At 42.6% G+C, this 22,761-nt stretch overlaps 1 protein-coding gene across 1 annotated transcript in view; it reads right to left on the reverse strand.

Annotated features, from left to right (window-relative positions):
* PLCD4 (phospholipase C delta 4) overlaps positions 1-21,818 on the reverse strand; it is a 57,904-nt gene extending 36,086 nt beyond the window's left edge. The window contains exons 1-5 of the mRNA XM_081933980.1: positions 21,695-21,818; positions 21,286-21,374; positions 21,006-21,143; positions 10,486-10,604; positions 5,109-5,291 (exon numbers count right to left, since the gene is read on the reverse strand). The gene's annotated coding sequence lies outside the window, so the exon portion shown is untranslated. The remainder of the gene's footprint in view (positions 1-5,108; positions 5,292-10,485; positions 10,605-21,005; positions 21,144-21,285; positions 21,375-21,694) is intronic.
* Positions 21,819-22,761: the final 943 nt, after the last annotated feature.

Here is a 22,761-nt window from a genome sequence, read left to right on the forward strand (position 1 = left end):
CGGGCGGGTAGGCGTGGCTTCCCGCCACCACCACTATCGGTTCGGCCGAAGTGGGCCAAACTGGGAGGAACCCATCACTGATATGCGCGCTGACACACGTTCTGGTTTGAGCACTCGGTTTCGAAAAGTTTCACCATCACTGTTCTAGAGCAGTCAGTCTCAATTTTGGGACGTTTAAGATATGCAAATTTAAATTCCTAGAACTCCCTAGCCAGCCAGGTTGATTGGGGAATGTTAGGAGCTGAAGTCCACACATCTTCAAGTTGCCAGGATTGAGAAACACTGCTCTAAAGATGTGAGATCTGTATATTTTTCTGAAGAAGCCCATCAAACTGAATGAGCAGCCTGGAGCAGAGTCAAATGAACATTGTTTCCTGTTGTGGCCCAGCAGGATCCGTTTGAGCTGCTGATGGACTCGGATAGCGTGGGATCATTTGAGTCTGCCCTGGATGATGTGGAGGACCCTGTGCAGGGTTCAGATTCAGAGCAGGGTCCAGAGGGGCTGGTTGGCCTCCAGGAGGTGCCTGAGGCATGAAGCAGTGGGGAAGATCAAAGGCAGTTTGTCCCTGATGCTAGAGTGAGAAGGGCTGAGAAATGAAAGCAGCAATTACGTAGGCAGGCTCATAGAAGTTACTTCAGCACAGGTGGTTGTGGATTGGCCCCTCCCAAGAGAGCTTATAGGTGAGGCGTTGGGAGGGGACATTTGCAGGAAACAACTGTTCGAAATTAGCAGTGAAGAAAGTCTATGTCTTAAAGCCATGTTTGATTTGTTGGGAATATCTAGTTTGTTTTTCTTGTACGTGAGTTATCTGGGCCCTCAGCCAAAGGGTTTGTTATCTTGCAATTAAACAGTGGCAAACAGCCAAGCCTGTGTTCTGGCTTGTTCACAGGCATGGAGAGAGGGGGGGGTCAGAACAGTTTCCTGAGTGGCAAAAATAATTCCTTCCATGACCTGGTGTAGCTGAGCTACTGCATTCCACAAGTTCTAATACAGTAGCTACAGGAAAGGATGGAGTGGGGGAATGGATGGATTGATGGAAAGGTAGATAGATAGATGCCTATTTATTCTTCTTATAACAATCAGGATAAAAACATTGTTGATGATTGTAAAACAATCCCATAATTCACTAAAACATTTCAGTCTATAATCTAGCTATCATTCAGACATAAAGAAATGAAAAGAAATAGGTTGGGCATATCATCGAGAAGCAGATCAATTCAAAATAGGATTCCTTGTGATTTCTGCCTTCTTCATATTAAAATGTTTGGTCATTTATAATATTTTAGGCAGTTTATTTCATAACAAAATGTGCTTGGCAGTGTTTTAATTTCATCAAGTAGAATATTGTGTATGATACTTATTTAGTTATACATTTGGTATTCTTCAAAATGTCAAAAGGCTTGTTTTTCCTGCAAGAAACACACATGGCTGAATCTTTCAAACTTACTATATAGTTTGCAACTATCAAGATCTTTATTTCTGCCCTCTGTGTAATGTTTTTTTTTTAAATCATTCTATAAAATTAATTATCTTACGAATGCCAGGATTTCTGTTTTATCACTAACAATGGCTATTCTGCTACTATTAATAACTGTATTTTCTGATCCAATATCTCTTGGGCCTCACCATGACAGTCCCTCCTGCCATATTTATGTGTGCGTATGCACGATACATATGTTCATGTATGCACACAATTTATTAATTAATAAACCATGGCACAATGGTTACAGGGCAGTGATGCGGGCTACTTCTGCTGACTGCCATTTGGCAGTTTGAATCTCACCAGGCTCAAAGTTGACTCAGCCGGATTCCATCCTTCTGAAGTCGGTATAAGGAGGACCCAAATCATTGGGGGCAATAGGCTGACTTTGTAAACTGCTTAGAGAAGGCTGCAAAAGCACTATGAAGTGGTCAGAGGTGGGTTGCTCCCAGTTCGGGAGAACCGGTAGTGGCGGTGGTGGCAGGAAGCTCCACCCACCCGCCCGGATTCTTCTGTGCATGCACAGAAGTGTCACGTGCGAGAGAGAGCACACACGCACACACAAGCGAACCGTTAGTAAAACCGGTACCAACCCACCACTGGAAGTGGTATATAAATCTAAGTGCTATTACTATTATTATATCTATTCATTTTTTTCTCTACATGAGTATGAGTACAGAGTATATAATTATATTGAAGGAACAAGTAGGCCATCATATTCAACTGTTAGGTCTGGATGCCAAATTTAGTACTGGGCTTTGTTTGCTTTAGGTCTGTGTTTTATTTTATTTTACTTTATTTAGTGTTCTTTTTTTGTCTTATGAGCTACCGAGAGTTTTGCAATTGCATCAGCCATTGTGTATACATTTTACACATATGTGCATTTGGCTACTAACAGAACACATATAGCCTACCATCTTTTTGGCTAAATTGGTTCCATGGTTCTTACTGTTTAGGAATAGGGCACAATAATTAGAGCAAAATATACACATCTATGATACAATAAACATATTAGCTTTAAAGAGGCCATCAGATTCTGAAGCTTACTGGAATCATTAGTAGTATCTAATATATAAGAATAGCTTATGCTTACAATCTGGATATTAGAAGATGCTTTCTTTAATCAAGTTGGGCAAAACAAGATCCAAAACAAATACGGTGGTTTGATTCACTTTACACCTGTAAGCTAGTATACCATGCAATTTACGATGAATTGATAGTGGTCTTTTTAAAAGAGGCTAACACCATCACATCCGAAATAAAAACAACCCATTTCTAAAGGCCAACAAAAATATAACTCTTCCTTTCATTCATTAATATGGTTACCACTCCAGAGGGGGGGATTTCTGGCCAGCTTTACTGCTGGTTCCCTCGTGCTCACACTTCGCACGCATGCACACTTCAATTAAAAATTGTTCTGCGCACGCACAGAACTAAAAAAAAAAAGATGATGGCGATGGCGGCCAAGGAACAGGTTGGGAGCGGGGCAGGCCTGGGTTGCTGCCAGTTCCAGTGACCCAGGCCACCATATCAGTAGCAGTTTGGCTGAACCGGGCCAAACCGGTAGGAACCCACCACTGTTACCACTCCAATTAAAATAAAAGCACTACTCCAGGTCAAGGTCAGTCACAAAATTTTGCTGCATCCTGAAGCAAGATGCTATCAACACTTCATCTATAAAAAGTCAGCCAGCCTGGCAGACAAATTTTACTAACACTGTAGTATCGGAACAGAATTTCTGGCCAAATGTAAGGCCAGGAAGCCACAAAGAGGCCACAGAACAGGATGAATGGCAGCCATGGCTGTACCTCAAGTACTTTTTTTTATTGCTTTCAGACTCATAACCTTTGTTACCTGATACAAATCGGCTCACTCTGCTTCACTGAAAAGGAAGGTATGCTAAGTATATAGTCTAGAGAGCCCTTTAGTAGCTTCAGTTTACTCATAAAGTGCAAGGTGCCGACTATAATTCGGTCCAGGACTTCGGTCAGCACCCAATTTGGTGGTGAACAGAAGCAAGAGTGTCTGTGCATGAGCGCATACACGCAAAATGGCGTGGAAGGGGAAATCCCCATGGCAGGGAAAATGGTGGCAGCTGTGTTTATTCGGCACCCAAGGATGTGTTCGTGACATGAAACATTTAGCAGATTTTTCGGTCAGCACCCAAATTTCTTTACATTATCACGAATATAAATAGCCCAGCTGAATTCACATCATCACTACAGTAATTGTCAATTCCTATCAACTATATGAAAAATACATCTTGTACTTTGCTTAGATATAAACAGGTACTAAATAACAATACCAATGCTAACTGGACTTACTTTACATCAGTAAGGTATGATGAAACTTTACTACATATTTAGTACATATTTGTACTAAATTGTTACATTGGATTCCAGAACTCTGTTTCACTATTTAATTGATAATGCACAGCTCTGAAGTTCTTATCTAACAACCATTTCATAAAGTCACAGAATTAGAAGGCACTATTTAGGCCAATCCTTCTCTGAGTGTAGGAATCTAAATTATAGTATTTGTGAAACATTACCAGCTAATTTCTGCATGAATACATCCAGCTGGAATCTATCTTCCTGCATTTTACGATAATAGAGAACAGCCTGCTGCCTTTTTCTACGTGACCCCGAATAGTGTCACAGTATAGTATCACTTTACAATTCATTCTTCTCTGAAGATTAAGCACACCTACTCTCTTCATTCCCTCTTCTTAGAGGTGTTTCCAGCTGACTGATAATTGTTACTAGCCTTCTCTGTATCCATTCCACTTTGTCTCAATTCTTTTTAAAGTAAAGCAGTCAGAATGGCATGGAATTGTTGACCTGATCTGTCCACTGGAAGCTAAATAGGGCTATCTTTATGAGTTGGAAAATAACCAAAGCATAAATTTATGTTCCAACTTATCTGACGTGGTTCCTATTAATATTCTGATAAAAGCTTATTTCATTTCTCTATATTGGTACCTTACATTTATGTACTAGGCATTTATGTCTACATAAGGTGGGTACCAGGGGTGGGTTCCTGCCAGTTCTAACCTCTTCTATAGAAGAGGTTCCACAAATCTACAGTGCCACTTAGAACTGGTTCCAGCTCCCTCCCCCCGCCTGTCCGCACATCATCAAGATGAAGAGCGAGGGGAGGAATTCTGGGAGTTGAAGTCCCCAGTCTTAAAGCTGTCAAGTTTGAACATTCCTGGGTTTTTTTTTCTAAAGGGTTAGGGGTGCAAGGGTCTTGTAACTTGACAGCTTTAAGACTTGCGTGCTTCAAATGCCAGAGTTTCTGAGCCAACCTTTTGGTTGCTAAGCAAGAGCGTTGTTAAGTGAGTTTCACCACATTTTACAAGTTGGCCACGCCCATCCAGTTCACATGGCTGGCAAGTCACTCCCACCCGGTCACGTGGCCGGCAAGCCACTCCCACAAAGCAGGCCACACCTACAGAAGAGGTTCTAAAAAAATTGAAACCCACCACTGGTGGGTACCCAAGTGGGTAAAGAGGCAAGGCTAAATTGTGAGAAATAAGACCTTTTTCATCACCATCTACCCCACTCCAATATACAGGTATATTTGTCAATCTCACTTGCTGCAGTCATTAGACTCCTTAAGACTTACTGGATTCAATGGGATTTATGTCCAGGACTGTTAGCTCAAGCCCCACCGATTTCATCCATTTGTTGTCTGTGACCATTAAAAACAGAATTCATGACTGCAGCCATAGTTTTATTTCTTCTTTGTATGCCTAGACCTTTATATCAGCAACTTTTCTTTTTTCTACTTGGAAAGCAGTCAAGACACCTAATAATAAAATAACGAAAACATAGTTAAAACATTGTGAAGGATTTAAAATTGTTTGTTAAAATCAAAAAGGCCTGACTCAGGAAGAAAGTCTTGAAAAATAGAATGAGGTCTGGACTCAACTCTTGAGGAAGCGTACTCCTTGAGAAAAGAGTACATGAGAAACATGAGAAAGGGCCTTTTTTTTTGAATTTTATTTTTACACAGACATAAAACAAACAGACATAGACACACACACAATACATAAAAATCATCCTCCAGTTACATACAGTATGTGGATTGGTTACAGAGCTTTGTGCTTCCTCACAATAGTCCCCACTTACAGTTTACACAAATTCTCATATCATCAATCCAATATATATGTAAACAATTATTATGATTATTAAACATTCATTTGACTATAACTGTTATTACATCCTTTTATATAAAATATTCTAAATTTGTAGTAAATCTATATTATGACATTTCATTACATCCTCCTAAAATAATCCAATAATATTACATCTTTATAGCATATTCTATATAAAAATTGTTTATATTTAATAACAAAGCTTTTAAGCATCCTCTCCAAAGTCCTCACTTACAATTTGTATAAACTTTCATATTATCAATCTGGTGTGTGTGTGTGTGTGTGTGTGTGTGTGTGTGTGTGTATGTGTGTAGGTATGCTGGTTTTGTTGTATTCGGGTCTTTTCCCGTGTAAGATTGAGATTGTCTTTGCAACGTTTCGGCAGGATCTCACCTGCCATCTTCAAGCTTGGGCTTAAAATGGGAACGGAGCTGCCATCTTTCTGTAAATCTTGGTGGGAGGGGATGGGGTGCTGGCTTTGTTTCAGTAAGTGGAGTGATTGGTTGTGTGGTTGTATCATGATTGGTAGATTGGTGCTGATTGGTGCTGGTGCAAAATCTGCCCGGCAATATATATAGGACAAACAAACAGGAGGGTAAATGCACGCATCACAGAACACAAGAACGCAGTAAGAAAAAAAGATAAAACTTCCTCCCTTTTCCAGCACCTTAAAGCTACAGGACATGAAATCAACTTTGAAGGAGCCAGGTTAATCTCCAAAACAGAACACCTCAACAAGAGAATAATTATGGAAGCCATCGAAATAGAGAAACACCCCCACAATATGAATCAACGTGATGATACCTCCCGCCTACCAAACATCTGGAAACCAGCCCTAGCCAACAAACGAGCCCCACCCACCACCCAAGCCGTTACAATACAAAACAACAATGCACATACAGCCAGCACCAATCAGCACCAATCTACCAATCATGATACCAAACAGAAAACCATCCAGGCAGAAAACCATATTTTCATTTTTAATGTTGACTTTTTATATTTGTGTTGTATTTGTGCTGATAAATAAATAAAGGGATTTGAACAGCCCAGGTTCAAATCCCAGTAAGGGTACGGCTAGCTGATGAGAGCTAAATAGCTTGAAATGGATCTATACTAGTCTCCCTTTATTTATTTATCAGCACAAATACAACACACACACACACACACACACATACATACATACATACATACATACATACATATATACATACAAACATACATACGTCTTTGGTTGTTCGGGTTTTCTCCCGCGTAGAATTGGAAGTATCTTCACGACGTTTTGATGAAGCCAAGCTCCCACCCAATCAGCTCAAACCCCCACTGGCAGTTAAAAAGAGGAACCGGCTGAGATCTCACATTGCTCCTGGAAGCACCAAGCCGGAAGCACCAGTCTGAAGATGATGAATGAGACTTCATCGAAACGTCGTGAAGATACTTCCAATTCTAAGTGGGAGAAAACCCGAACAACCAAAGACGTACATACAAACACCCGCGAAAACCTCAGAAAACACACACACACACACACACACACACACATACATGCAATATTATCATTGTTACTCATTTATTTGACTATAACTATTATCACTCCATTTTATGCATAATACTCTAAATTTAACTTAATTTTTATTATGACCTTTCATTAGATCATCCTGTGTCCTTCCAACAGTAATGCAATCTTATATCTCTTGCCATTTGTAGTACTAGTGTTCTGATTGCTTTCTTGGTAAATCTTATATGTTCTTCTCTTATCAACTTGTTGCTCATTGCATATTCTGTAAAAGCTCAAAACCCTCCATCTGTTCCTTCCATCAGCTTGCCCTTGGTTATCACCGATGCTTCTACCAAATTTCTCTCATTACTTCTGCCAAATTTTCTCCCTTTTCTTCTTCTATATTTTGAGGTCTGAGATAGAGTTCCAATCCATCAATCTCCCATTTCCATATTCCACTCTTGCCATTTCCAACCACGCTCAGTTTACTGTCAATATCAACAATTTTCTTATCTCTTTGTTCATCTTTTTCTTTAATTTTTAGAACTCTGTCCTCAACTTTCATCATCGTTTGATAAGTATCCTCAATTTTTCCATCTATTTTCCCTGTTATGTGTTCTATATTCTCCATTCTCTTCTCAATATTCTCTAATATTTTTTGAATTTCTAGCATAATCATTTGAAATATTAATGTTTCTTTTTCATGTTGTGCCATTTCTCCAACTTATAAACACTGCCACTATAACATCTAAGGCTTTTTTGTTAAATTTCAAGCAAGTTCATTATAATCTTTCAAGTCAAGTCTTTCTCTTCACTCCAATCCAGCTACTGATAGTACTCCAGAAGAGCACCTGTATAAACAACCCGTGCTCTTCCCACTATCACTTTCAATAAACAAACTCGGGAGCCTTGAGATATAAGTCAAATGTTCAAAGAGAAAAGAAAAAACAATGTTTCCAAACCTTCAACCTCTAAGTGGCAGCGTTAGATCTTTTTCCTCTGCTTTTACATCCCTCTTTGTATTCCAAACTTAAGGAGAAAAGTTCTTAAAAAAACAATCCAATCAAGCGTTGTAAAAAGAAGAAATTCTTAATCCATAAGTATGAAAAAAAGAATGAAAAATAGAAGAAAAATTATCCAATCCAATTTAAAAAGTAGAAAACATATATAAAAATTCCATCCGTAAAAATAAAAAAATAAAAAAAGATAACACACTAAGTTTAATTCTTGCTTAATCTCACCGCTTACTATCTTCTGTCTTCAATTTTAATTTAACTTTTGGTTTCTTTGGGTGATCTCTTCTCTAATAATAAAATTTATTTCACCAATTCGACACATTTTCTCTCCTGCTTTCCTTCCATTCTGGAGATGTCCCAACTTCAACAGCTTCAATGGCTGCTTCTTTGTCACCGGAAAAAAGAGCTTCTCCGGGATCAATCAGGGACTTTGTGATGTCCCTGAGAGCAGCAGGATGTGCCCTTCTCTATTGTCATCTCTATGGGATGGTTTAGGTCCAAAAGAACTGTCCAGCGGCAGAAATATCGATGGCGATCTTGGAGCTCCAAGATTGCACCTCATCTCGTCATGACGTCAGCTCCGCCTCCTTCAGAAAAGACAGTTTAATAGAGCTCTTTGGGGTGTAGATTTTCACTATCATTCCACCATGTTCTATTGGAGAGGTCCCAAATCACCAGGCTGTGGCCTGTTTGAAATTGGGCTGCGCAAGTGATGGGCAAATGCACATGTGCATGAAGCTCTACATGCGAGCAGAGGGTGCTTGAGTGGAGATAGCTAGTGCTTGCATGCAAAGCTCCACTTGTGCAAGCAAAGGATGCTTGCACACATAGTTCCATTCACCCGAGTGGAACTTCTTACATGAGCACAAGTGCCCTCCGCTCGAGGGTCCGCCACTCATGTGAAGCTCCATTCATGGAAGTGCCCTCTACTCAACTGCCCTCTACTCACATGAGTGGAGCTTTCTGACGGGCACTTTTCCACCACTCATGCGAGTGGAGCTGCGGGTGCAGCCCGGTTTTGAACAGGGAATCCCTGTTCTAAGAGATGGAACAGAACAATACATTATTAATATGGCAATCTTGTTCCTGAACAAAATTCTATTTCTGCCTATTATTGATTTTTCTTCTACCTTTTCCTATGATGCTCAAGAACATCATGGCATGAAGATCATAACCCTCACAACCGGCCCTATCGGGTCTGGATGGGGGACAACAGACTCAGACTCAACCCCTCCAAGACTGAGTGGCTGTGGCTACCGGCGTCCCGGTTCAACCAGTGGACCCCATCGCTGGCCATAGGGGGCGAACAACTGCCCCCCGTGGAACGGGCGCGCAATTTGGGCATCCTCCTTGATGCCCGGCTGTCGATGGATGACCATGTGGCAGCCGTGGCAAGGGGGGCGTTCCACCAGGTTCGCCTGGTGCGCCAATTGCGCCCCCTATTGGATCGGGACGCCTTACGCAGGTCACTCATGCGCTGGTGACGTCTCGCCTGGACTACTGCAATGCTCTCTACATGGGGCTCCCTTTGAGATGCACCCGAAGACTACAGCTAGTTCAGAATGCGGCCGCGCGGGCCATCATGGGAGGGACAAGATACTCCCATATAACACCACTCCTGCGCGAGCTGCACTGGCTGCCTGTGGTTTTTCGGGTGCGTTCCAAGGTGTTGGTTACTATCTTCAAAGCGCTCCATGGCACGGGACCTAGTTACCTGCGGGATCGCATCTCACCTCATACATCCCTGCGACCAATCCGCTCTCACAGGGAGGGACTCCTCCAGGTGCCGTCCACTAAGCAGTGTCAATGGGCGGCGCCCAGGAGTAGAGCCTTCTCTGTGATGGGCCCAACCCTCTGGAATGACCTCCCCCCCGATATTAGAACTACCACCGACCTCCGCTCCTTCCGACAGAAGCTTAAGACCCACCTGTTCCAATTAGCTGGCTTAACTGATTTATAGTCCCATTTTAACCTCCTGGCAAACATCTTATTGGGTAGTTTTTAAGGGTATTTTAATGTATTTTAAAGTTTATTTGTATTTTAATTTAAATATTGTACAGTCCACATCCTACCTCCTCCTTTTACCTATTTGTATATTTAAGTATACCCATATTTTGTATTTATACTGTTTTAATATGACTGTACACCGCCCCGAGTCCTGTTTAGGAAAGGGTGCGGTTTATAAATTAAAGTTTATTATTATTATTATTATTACTGTTAGGCAAACAGAAATTCATTACTTCTAATGCCAGATTGTTAAGCAACAATCTGAGTCTTCTGATTCAGAATATGAAGAGCTTGGCCAATCTGATCCTCAACCTGCAGTACTGTAATTACCTGAAGGGAGTAGGTCTGAGACAATCCAGGTGTCGGTTGAGTCAGCTGATCCAGAACCTGAATTAGACTAGGCTCCGAGTCCACCAAACATCACAAATGAAGAACAGGAGTCAAGCCATCTACTTAAAAAAAGGAAAGAAGCATGGCTCAGCCAACCATAATTTTAACCTAAGACTGTCTACTGTTGACCTCACCCCATTCCTAAGAGGTCTATAAGGGGCATGCATAAGCGCACCTACTGTCCCTGTCCTACTGTCTCCATTTATTCATACCCATTTACTGTGTTCATATTTATATTTATACTTATACCTGTTATCTTTTACATGTTTGACAAACTAAATGAATAATAAATAAATAAATAAATAAATAACCTAGTCAAATTGATAGGGATAGGAACAAGACTTTGTAACTGGTTTTTTGTACCAAGTAACAATGGATGTTTATACCTGTCTATTTGCAATTTTGGGGTTACCTGCGATCCTGGAATGGAAATGGACTATTCTTGGCTCTTCCTGAACTTGAGTTTTGGCTCTTTGGACTGTCTCCTAGCATAAACTGCTATAGCTATATAGCTATATAACTGCTATATAAAAGCCCAGTCTAGCACAATACCAATGAAGAAGAAAAACAATAGCTCCCAAAAGAAACCAGCATGGCTGCATAAAGAACTCTCTGACAAATTAAAGACAAAAAGGATAAGTATAAAAAGTGGAAAGAGGGGGACATAACTAAGGCAGAATATCAGCAAATAGCCCAAGCCCGTAAAGATGAAGTGAGGAAAGCTAAGGCTCACAATGAAGAAAGGCTTACGACAAAATTAAAACAAAAAGAAAAAAAGCTTCTTCCAACATGTTAAAAACAAGAAAAAAGACAAGGAAACAATTGGTCCATTGCTGGGAGAAAGTGGCAAGAAGGTAACAAGCAACAGGGAGAAAGCAGAACGATTTAACTATTTTTTTTCATCTGTCTTTACACAAAGGGAAAAAACAGTCCAACCTATCAAAAACAGCATCACAAAAATCAGATTAGGAACACAAGTTGAAATAGGGAAAAAAATGGTAAGTGAGCACCTATCTACCCTAGACGAGTTCAAATCACCAGGCCTGGATGGATTACACCCCAGGGCTCTGAAGGAACTGGCAGACGAGATCTCAGAACCACTGAACTATATCATTCAGAGATCCTGGAGCACCGAGGAACTGCCAGAGGACTGGAAAAGAGCTGGTGTGGTTCCCATCTTCAAAAAAGGAAAAAAATGGATCCAGGAAACTACAGACCTATCAGCCTGACCTCAATACCAGGGAAGATTTTGGAAAAGATAATCAAGCAATGAATAGTAGTAACTGTGAGAGGGATCTTAGAATCCTAGTGGACAACCATTTAAATATGAGCCAGCAGTGTGCAGCAGCTGCCAAAAAAGCCAACACAGTTCTAGGCTACATAAACCGAGGGATAGAATCAAGATCATGTGAAATGTGAAACCACTTTATAATGCTTTGGTAAGGCCACACTTGGAACACTGCATTCAGTTTTGGTCGCCACGATGTAAAAAAGATGTGGAGACTCTAGAAAGAGTGCAGAGAAGAGCAACAAAGATGATTAGGGGACTGGAAACTAAAACATATGAAGAACGGTTGCAGGAACTAGGTATGTCTAGTTTAATAGAAAGAAGGACTAGGGAAGACATGATAGCAGTGTTCCAATATCTCAGGGGTTGCCACAAAGAAGATGGAGTCAAATTATTCTCCAAGGCACCTGAGGGTAGAACAAGAAGCAATGGATGGAAACTAATCAAGGAGAGAAGCAACTTAGAACTGAGGAGAAATTTCCTGACAGTTAGAACAATTAATCAGTAGAAAAGTTTGCCTCCAGAAGTTGTGAATACCCCAACACTAGAAGTCTTTAAGAAGATCACCAGGACTGGATGGATTACATAGCAGGGTTCTGAAGGTATTGGCAGACGAGATCTCAGAACCACTGAACTATATCTTTCAGATATCTGGGAGCACCGGAGAACTACCAGAGGACTGGAAAAGAGCTGATGTGGTTCCCATCTTCAAAAAAGGAAAAAAAAATAGATCCAGGAAACTACAGACCTATCAGCCTGACCTCAATACCAGGAAAGATTCTGGAAAAGATAATCAAGCAACAAATTACCGAACACCTAGAAGTAAACAAAGTAATAGTCAAAAGCCAACATGGATTTGTCAAAAACAGATCACACCAGACTAATCTTATTGCATACTTTGACAAAGTGACAAAATTAGTGGACCAGAAGAATGCTGTCGATATAATTTACTTGGACTTCAGTAAGGCATTTGATAAGATACACCACAATCTTCTACTAGATAAAGTAGAAGAATGTGGTTTAGACAGCATCACCACTAGATGGATTCATAACTGGCTGACCAACTGCACTCAATGTCCTCAGTGGAACTACATCTACATGGAGGGAAGTATGCAGTGGAGTACCCCAAGGCTCTGTTTTAGGCCCAGTACTCTTCAACACCTTCATCAATGATTTGGATGAGGGAATAAATGGGGAACTCATCAATAGCAGTGTTCCAATATCTCAGGAATTGCCACAAGAAGAGAGAGTCAAACTATTCTCCAAGGCACCTGAATGTAGAACAAGAAGCAATGGGTGAAAACTAATCAAGGAGAGAAGCAACTTAGAACTGAGGAGAAATTTCCTGACAGTTAGAACAATTAATCAGTGGAATAGCTTGCCTCCAGAAGTTGTGAATGCCCCAACACTGGAAGTCTTTAAGAAGATGTTGGATAGTCATTTGTCTGAAACAGTATAAGGTTTCCTGCCTAGGCAGGGGGTTGGACTAGAAGACCTCCAAGGTCCCTTCCAACTCTGCTATTGTATTGTATTGTTTAGCTGTTTTCTATACAGAAACTTTTGAGTTTGCAGCAAATTTTGTATTGCTTTGGTAAATGTTTTATGATGGCAGAAAATATTGAGCTTGTTGTCATAAGCTGGCTGTATGTTCCTATATGGCTGCTGTTAGATTTGGGCAACGAGAGAACAGACTCCGGACACGTAGTGACTTAACAGCTCTTTATTAGTGATAGTAGTGATCCAGCTTGCTCTGTGGTCTGAGGGTTCCCCTTTTATAGGGATCGGGTACGCCTCTCGACCAATCAGAATGATACCTGGTTCCCGCCCTAGCGGCGGACCTGAGTGGAGACTTGCTGCGATATATGTTAATATCTAACACCCCTCCCTTCTTAGAGGGAGCGTTCCTGTTAGTAACAAAGTCTTTTAAGTATGTTGGTTTTTGTCTTACACGAGTGGATCGTCGTAGTTCGGGTTGAACTGGAGTGGTTTCGGGATCGGCGTGTTCTGCTCTCCCTGTTTCACAGTTGGGGGTCTGAAGGCTTTCCTCGTTTGGGAGCTGTTCCGATTCGCCATCGACCGCTGGTTCTACCCTGGGTTCCAATGTGTTGTGTTCTTCTATGTTTGGGCTCTCGGGTTGCTGACTTTGCGCTGGCAAATAGTCCTCGTTTCCGGATCGTAGTTCTGAGTGTCCAAGGCGACCCCGGAGTTGATCTATGTGCCTTTTCCAGTTCCTTCCATCTTCTAGCTCCAGCAAATATGATCGTGGACCCATGATACCAATTACCCTTGCCGGCATCCACAATGTTCCCCCTGCATAGTTGTGGGCATATACCGAATCCCCTATGCTAAAACTCCGAATTTTGCTTGTAGAGTCTGGGGGCGATGTGGCAGAGTAATTTGGGTGAAGACGGTCCAGGTGAGACCGTAGACGGCGGCCCATGAGCAATTCAGCGGGGCTCCTACCCGTCGTTGCGCTGGGGGTAATGTGCTGAATTAAGAGGTAATGATCAATGCGTGTTTGCCAATCACCTGGACCCATCCTAGCGAGGGCCTCTTTTGCAGATCGCACCATTCTCTCCGCCTGTCCGTTCGATGCCGGATGGAATGGCGCGACGAAGGCATGCCGAATTCCCTGACTTGCTAAATATGTTTCAAATTGCATGGCCGTGAATTGAGGCCCGTTATCGGAAACCAGGAGGTCAGGCAGGCCATGAGTGGCGAAAAGTCGCCGTAGTACCTTAATGACTGCCTCTGCCGTGATTGAAGTCATTAGGACTACTTCTAGCCATTTGGAGTATGCATCCACAACTATAAGGAATGTTTGTCCCTGAACTGGCCCTGCGAAATCAATGTGTATTCGCGACCAGGGTGCTTTCGGCTTCTCCCATTCCGTGGCGGTTGCTTCAGGGGGTGCTGGTCTAGACTCTTGGCACGGATTACAAGTGGCCACCCATTCCTCTATCTCTTTGTCCATATTTGGCCACCAAACGTAACTCCTTGCCAACGCCTTCATTCTAACGATTCCCGTATGCCCAACATGTAACGCTTCTAAAACATTTCTTCTCAAAGCATATGGAATAACAACTCGATCCCCCCACAACAAACAACCCTGTAACACTGATAGCTCATTACGTTTCGCCCAAAACAGTTTAAATTCCGGCCCCACGTTTCCCTTGGGCCACCCCCTCCAAACCCAAGTTTGAACTTGTTTTATTACATTGTCCCTAGAAGAGAATCTGGCAACATCGCAGGAAGAAACAGGTCCTGAGTCCAAACAGTCAATTAATAAAACCGGTACCTCGGGAGTGGGGTCTGGCAAAAGTTCTGGGAGTGGGCAACGGCTGAGTGCATCTGCATGCCCTAGAGTGGAGCCCGGTCGATGTATCAATTTGTAGGAATACGCTGCCAGGAAAACAGTCCACCTGGTCATGCGTGGAGAGAGTGAAACTGGTGTGGAGCGGTTTCCCGCCAAAAGTCCCAACAGCGGTTTATGGTCCGTAATGAGTTCGAAATCGCGGCCGTAGAGGTATTCGTGAAAGCGTTTGACTCCAGCTACAGCGGCTAACGCTTCTCTGTCCATCTGGCTGTAGTTCCTCTCGGCTAATGAAAGAGTCCTTGAATAGAAAGCGATGGGTGCTTCGTTCCCGTTTGGCATGCGGTGGCTGAGAACTGCGCCGACGCCGAATGGTGATGCATCGCAGGTCAATACCAGTGGTAGCGTCTGGCTGTATTGCACTAGTAGCGAGTCGGTGGTGAGCAGGCGCTTGACTGCGGCAAAAACGGCTGCTTCGGAACGTCCCCATCTCCATGTTGCGTTCTTGGCGAGGAGTCGATGTAGTGGTTCAGCAACGGTCGCTTTCTGTCTCAGAAAAACGCTGTAGAAGTTAAGTAGTCCGAGGAAAGCCTGCAACTCGGTCTGATTTCGTGGTGTGGGGGCGTCCTGGATTGCCTTAATTTTCTTCGATGTCGGGTGTATGCCCAGACCATCGATCCTATATCCCAGGAATTCTACGCTAGGCATGTTAATTTGGCATTTCTCTTTTTTGAGGCGGAGACCCTTCTCTCTGATTCTGGCCAAAACAGTTCTGACTCTTTTTAATAGTTGCTCCTCGTTTGCAGTGGACACCAAAATGTCGTCAAAATATGGGACGACTCCTGGTATCCCTTGCAATAACCGTTCCATGACGCTCTGGAACAGACCGGGGGCAATACTCACACCGAATTGTAACCGGTTACATTTGAATGCGCCTCTGTGCGTCACTATAGTTTGGGCCTCCGCCGTGGCGCTATCCACAGGCAGCTGCTGATATGCTTGTGCCATGTCTAATTTTGCAAATATCTTTCCTGGCCCCAACGAGTGCAATAAGTGTTGGACTACTGGAACGGGATATGCGCTTTGTTGTAGCGCGACATTAATTGTGCATTTATAGTCCGCGCAGATGCGGACTGACCCGTCTGGTTTAACTGGGGTCACGATGGGGGTTTCCCAGCGCGCGTGATCCACCGGTTCAAGGATCCCTTGCTCTACTAGTTTGTCGATTTCTTTGTCTATTTTGGGGCGGAGCGCAAAAGGCACTCTTCTTGGTTTAAGTCGGATTGGCGCCACGTTTGGGTCTAGATTGAATGAAATAGGTTTACCCACATACTTACCAAGACCGGGGCTGAACACATCCTCGAACTCCTTAAAAATCTGTTCAGCGCTGCTGTTCTCCACGGCGTTGATTCCGGTGACTTCCAATCCCAGGGCTCCAAACCAATCCAATCCTAGAAGGTTCTGTAATGGCGCGCTGACGACGGTTACTGGCAGCTGGGCTACGATGTCCTTGAACTGTATCCGGAACATGCCTTGGCCCACGATGGGGACCCTGTTCCCCTGGTAGTTTCGTAGCAGGATGTCTGGTGTGCGTAGTTGGCTCTTTTTGAGGCTAGGGATAGCCTTTTTCATGGCAGACCATGAAATGATCGTTAGGGACAATCCTGTGTCAACTTCCAGCTCGCAAGGAGAGTCCTCCAGGAGGACTGTGACTTTCAGCTTTTTTGGCCGCTTGGTGCGGACCTGACCTATCGTGGTGAGATAGGTTCGCAATTGCTCTCTCTGGGTCAACTCTATCTCAGCATCGATATCTTGGGAATACTCTCGCTCAGCGTTCTGGTAATACGCTCGCTCAGCTCTTTGTGTGTAATCTCTCTGGGAATATCCCCCTTCAGCTCTTTGTGAATAATCTCTCTGGGTTAACTCTCTTGGGGTTCTCTCTGGGCGCCCTTTTTTCTTTTGCCAAGCCCCTGGGTTGGGCTTCTGTTGGCGGTACATGGGAGGCTGCCGTTGTGAGGCAGGGACTTCGCTCCGGCACACTCTTGCGATGTGCCCAAGTTTGTCGCAGTGCGAACAAACAACGTTCCTGAACCGACAGGTAGACCGGGGGTGGTTCCCTCCGCAACTTGCGCAGGGGGGCAAGCGGAATCCGGGTTTACCCCCAGGTCTCATGTGACTGCTCCTCGTCAGGTGACTGTCCTCTACTTCGGGATCCTCGAATTCCGGGTCGGTGTCCTCATAGTGAACTCTGGCGTGTCTGGATCCGGATTGGATCGCGCTGAACCCGCGTTGTATAGTCTCGGAAGATCTATCTGCTGACTCGGACGCCCTTGCTTCGTTTAGCGCTATTTGTAGGGTTAAATTGGGATTCGCCAACAGCCGTTTTTGTAGAGAGATGTCCTTTAACCCACAAACGAGTCTTGCCAGGATTTGTTCGTCCAGATCCCTGAACTCGCAGTGAGTCGCTGCTTTCCGTAGTGCTGCAACATATTGGTTGATTGATTCTCCCGCCTTCTGGTTCCTCGTGTTGAACTCTTGTCGGCAAACATGGCGGGAAGGTTTTGGCGCGTAGTGTGTTTGCAAGGTCTGTTGTAGCGCCGTCCATGATACTGCTTGAATCGGTGTTGGCTCGGAGAGGTCTCTGGCCGTCTCGAAAACCTCTCGCCCACAGTAGCTAAGGAAAATGTTTTTCTTACGGGAGTCTGTTATTCCCGTGTATTCGTTCGCTTCGAGAAAACACTCGAAACGGATCATGTAGGACTCCCAGTGGTCGCTCATTGGGTCGAATGGAGCAGGAGGAGTGTGCATCGCCATTTTCTCTGCGTTGAATTTCCCGCGCTGCGATGGCTTGAGATGGCTGCCGGAATTTCTGCCGAATTCCTGGGCTGGATCGAATCCGGGGATTCTGGAGGTAGCTTCGTCCTATCTGTCTCTCGATCCCACCTTCGTCGCCAATGTTAGATTTGGGCAACGAGAGAACAGACTCCGGACACGTAGTGACTTAACAGCTCTTTATTAGTGATAGTAGTGATCCAGCTTGCTCTGTGGTCTGAGGGTTCCCCCTTTATAGGGATCGGGTACGCCTCTCGACCAATCAGAATGATACCTGGTTCCCGCCCTAGTGGCGGACCTGAGTGGAGACTTGCTGCGATATATGTTAATATCTAACAGCTGCAGCATTTGGAGGTGCTCAGGGGTTGTCCCTAAGGCTGTTAACTTCAAGAATCCATTCACAAAATACAGGGAGCTTTCATGACTAAATGGCATCATTGCTCAGCAGCCCCCACCTCTTTCTCCAGGAGAGAAGTAAAAGAACAATTCCTGTAGTTAGAGTCATTTTCTCTACGGAAGAAATGAATAGGATTTTGCTTCTCTGAGCGGCCAATTAACTTTACTACTGCAAAACAGCCGGATCCCTCTCTGATTCTCTGTCAAAGAAGAAAAGAGATTTCCTCCCTCCCTCCCAAAATGTAAAAAGATCATTTCGTAAAGGTTGATTCTCAAAACCTATCCAGATTTATGGGATCCCCTCAATGATACAAAATCGAGCTTTTCTCTAATGTGTCTCTCACTAAGCTTCCCTACAAGCTGAAGGAAATGTATGCAAGGTTGAATTGCCAGAGGATATATTTCGTTCCCCTCTGGGATGGCAGTGAAATATAATCTCTCATTTCAGTCCCACAAGAGCGAACTGCTTGCCGCCACTGTAGATACACAGGAAAGGGAAGAAGTGTATGTCACCTGATCTTCCATGTCTTGGGTTTGGCAGTGGGTCATGATTCTTCAGATATATTTTGAAAGCTGCTTTGCAGCACGTAACAATTTCTCTTAACTCTCTTCCAATCTATATAATTAGGGGTGGGTGGTGGGTGTTTGCCCTCTCGCTTACTGATGATTTCTGAAAAACCTAAAGGCTACTTTGGTAAGCTGCTCCCAGAACAATGGTGTCTGTTTGTTGCAGCAAAATTCGATACAACCCAATGAATCACAAGTCAGCCACTCACATTTTAGCCGCTTGTTCTGTGAGACCAGATTGAAATGGCCGTAATTTGGTTCGCCAAGCCATGGCAATGCAGTCCTAGAATCATATAGCATCTGAAAACCTAACATTATTGATATATTAATGTTCATGAGCTGTATGGCCAACCCCAAATATGGCCTGGGAACATCTTTTTTCTGCCATTTCTGATTATGTTGCCTTTACTTTGCCCTCAGCTCACAATTGAACTAGCCTTAAGTCATCCTTCGTTTTACTGATAGTAAAGTATCTTTTCCCTCTTATTCCAATTTCATTCAGGAGGTGTCAAATCTGTTTAGTTCATCTTTTACTACAAATTAGTTTAGTTCACCCTTTACTACAAATTTATTTAGTTCACCCTTTACTTTGGAGTGAAGTCAGGTATCTGCTATGACTTGAAATAGAGGCCACTGAGGCACGGTGTGGATTGGCAATGGAAACAGAAATATCAAATCGATATGATTTTCTGCTGACTTCAAGATAAGGTTCTAAGATTGTAATTAATAGAGAAAGGCCCTAAGTGAATTTTCATCCAAGTAAAAGTAGCAATATATTGCATTTTTGCTTTCTAATGACACTAAAAGGCAGCTAAGCTGCAGCTACATTTTGAATTATTGCATAATAGTGCTGTCATTGCAGTGTTAAGTATATGCCAGTGATGCAAAATAGAATCTTGGTTGAATAAAATGGAATTTTGGCAAGAGCACATTTGGGAACATGCCTAATTAAAAAGCTCTACAGAAACATGGTGCCCAGTTTTGAAAGATGTTATAGAATTGCCCTCCAAGAGTGTCTGAGGGAATAGAAACTGCCACAGCACCCATGGCTATGCCTGGTTTTTGATGGAGCTGTGAATCACACTATGTCTATTCACAAGGCAGACTCTCAACAAAAGAGACAGAAAATATTAGAAGGTCCTCAAAAATTTTCAGCATCCTAAAAACTTTCCTCCATTGCATAATAAACCAGAAAGATAACAAATTAAGGGGTGACACTTATTGTCATGTCTATGTACATGATCAGTCTACTGCCTGTAAAATTAGAACTAGGATTACTCCGGGTTGCTGTTAGGTTAATTAACAGTAGAAGTGACAACTAAGGCAAAGAGACAGTCTTCTGATGTTAATGGTTAAGTTAAACTGAACTTTAAAAATCTCTAAAGACTTTACAAAGTAAAACTAACAGTCCTTTCTTTAGACAGAAATGGGAATTAAAGCTTTCAAGTGATTTGGGAAAGAAGGACTAAAGACATCCGGGATGGAGAGTGGGTTAGAAGTTCCTCAACATTCCTGTATATCAAAAAACTAAGCCAAGTTGTTATTTATAAATCACCATTCATTAAAAAAGAAAACTCTCATTAAGTCTCCTTCCTTGAATATATAAACTGAATTCGCAAGGAAAATTCTAAGAACCTTCTTGAAGTTGGGCAGTCTTAACAAATAATAAAATCAAACCACCTTTGTTTTTTTTTTTACTTCTTACTGTTCCGTTCAAAAAACATTTCTTTTTCTGTCCTCATCCCCAATTTATTTTCTGCTTAAGATTTATTTTCTTTAAACTCGCAAGAATATGCAAAACGATGTCATGATTAGCAACTAGGTAAACATACTTCAACAGTTTGGAACATTTTAAAAATAAAACTCTCAGGAAGGTTTCTAAAAGGTTTGTGGTGGTGGGGCGGGTAAGAATGAAGACTCATTTTCTACTTTACTATCAAATATCAAATATATGCATGCACATACAAAATACATAAATACAAGCAGAACAAGAAGGTAGCCAGTTTTTCAGAGCGATGGCTGCCCAATTCCTTGCAGTATTAAAAAAATATTACATTAACTTACTCTGTTCCTTTACAGAGTGCTTCAGTGTCTCACCCTTTTTGAAATTCTAATGTTCGGATGTTAGCAAGGACTTTCTTTCAAGAAACCATTTAACCTCTCCAAATATATAACTGCCGCTTTCGTTTATCCAGGATTGTCCTTGAGAATCAGAAATCCAATTAGACGTGCAGCAGAGACGAGATGTACGACATCCTGCTCTAATCCAAGACTCACAACGCACTCTTCCACCTCCATGTAAACATTTAGTACACTTGAGATTTGCATCTGCAATTATACTTACACACTGGCTCCTCATAAGCTCATGGTTAGTATTAACTTTCCTCTACTGTTTTTGATTTACATTTCCAGAATCTTTTTTCTGTGCTGTAACTAAGCCATAGAAAATGAAATTAATTCGTGCCTTTGAAGACACATGAAGTTCTTTTCCTTAACTTAACTGGGCATGTATATACACATTCTCTCTCTCTCTCTCTCTCTCTCTCTCTAGAATTAGGCTTAAATCCCTCCAGCGCCATCCATGCCTACTCTTGCTCAGCATCTCTTATTTTAGGAACATAAGGCTCACTGCCCTGATTTGTCTTCAAGCACTTGTTTTTCCTGATCTCCCGCTTTCTTTTTTAAAAACAGCACTGCAGCAAAAGTCTCGCGGTTGCCTAAAAATGCACCAGTCTTTGCATGAAAACTCTTACCAGTGGACAGAGAATCCCAGCCTGGGTGAGTATTGTGTCAAAGTGTCTCTATGCCCTGAGATAGCATGATGGCTTCTGTTTCAAGTATCCTGACTTTGCCCTACCACCTCATCCTGTTGGTACTTGAAGCTGCTACTGACGCAGCAATTGCTTTTGCACACACACAAAAAAGCTCACAGCAGCTCAGCCGTGCCCAGGGCTTTGCCTCTTCCCTTAAAGGCGCAGAGCAAGATGCTCATTTGTCACTCAGATGCTTGGTAAAATTGGTCTGACTTTAATGGGAAGTTGGAGAGACGAAAAAGCCACTGAGGTGGGTTAATATATACCTTACGGCGAACAATGAAACAGATTGATCCTGGTCTTTGGGACTGTCCTGATACCTGATGCCTCCTTTTTCTCCATTGACCAACCAGGTTCGTTCGTTGTAAAAGATGCCTAACTAGGAGGAATATCACGTAGCTTGTCAGTGCTCTTTCGGGTTGTCATTGTTATAGGATCACACACAGTCTGAAATTGGAAAAGAAACCAGTCTTCTCTCCTGGAAATGATGTAATTTAGTTCCACACAAAAATATTTGCATTATACAGTATGTTGATAAGTCTGAACTAGAGTTGATTTCTTCTGCAAAAATGGCTATCCATAGATGGTAAGAGACTAATGATTTTGTTTTTTCTAAACTCACCTGCTCCTTTAATAATTCTTTTCTTATGACTGAGTAGATAAAGAAGGCTTTTGGAAATAGTATGTTTTGGTCTATTTTTGGAATATTAGAAAGGGCTTATATAACTGAAGTCGAGAAGCTCAGCTTTTCTTATTCCATCATAATATGAAGTACTTAATAAGGTTTTGTTGGAGAGCAACTGTCCCAGACAGGAGAAGGGTTCAAGAGGGGACTTAGCCTAGACTCCTTATTTAAACACAAGAGAACAAGGTCTGTCACCCATCCACCACCCTCAATGCCTATGGGCCTTTTCTAAATATTTCCCAGGTGAAAGCTATCAGTCTAGGACTAGGTTCTAGGGAGATTTCTGTGAAATAGGTACAGAACAATAAAGTAGCTAGATTGA

This window comes from Natrix helvetica (genome assembly GCF_964273705.1).
Source record: "Natrix helvetica genome assembly, chromosome: 1".
Classification (NCBI taxonomy): domain Eukaryota; kingdom Metazoa; phylum Chordata; class Lepidosauria; order Squamata; family Natricidae; genus Natrix; species Natrix helvetica.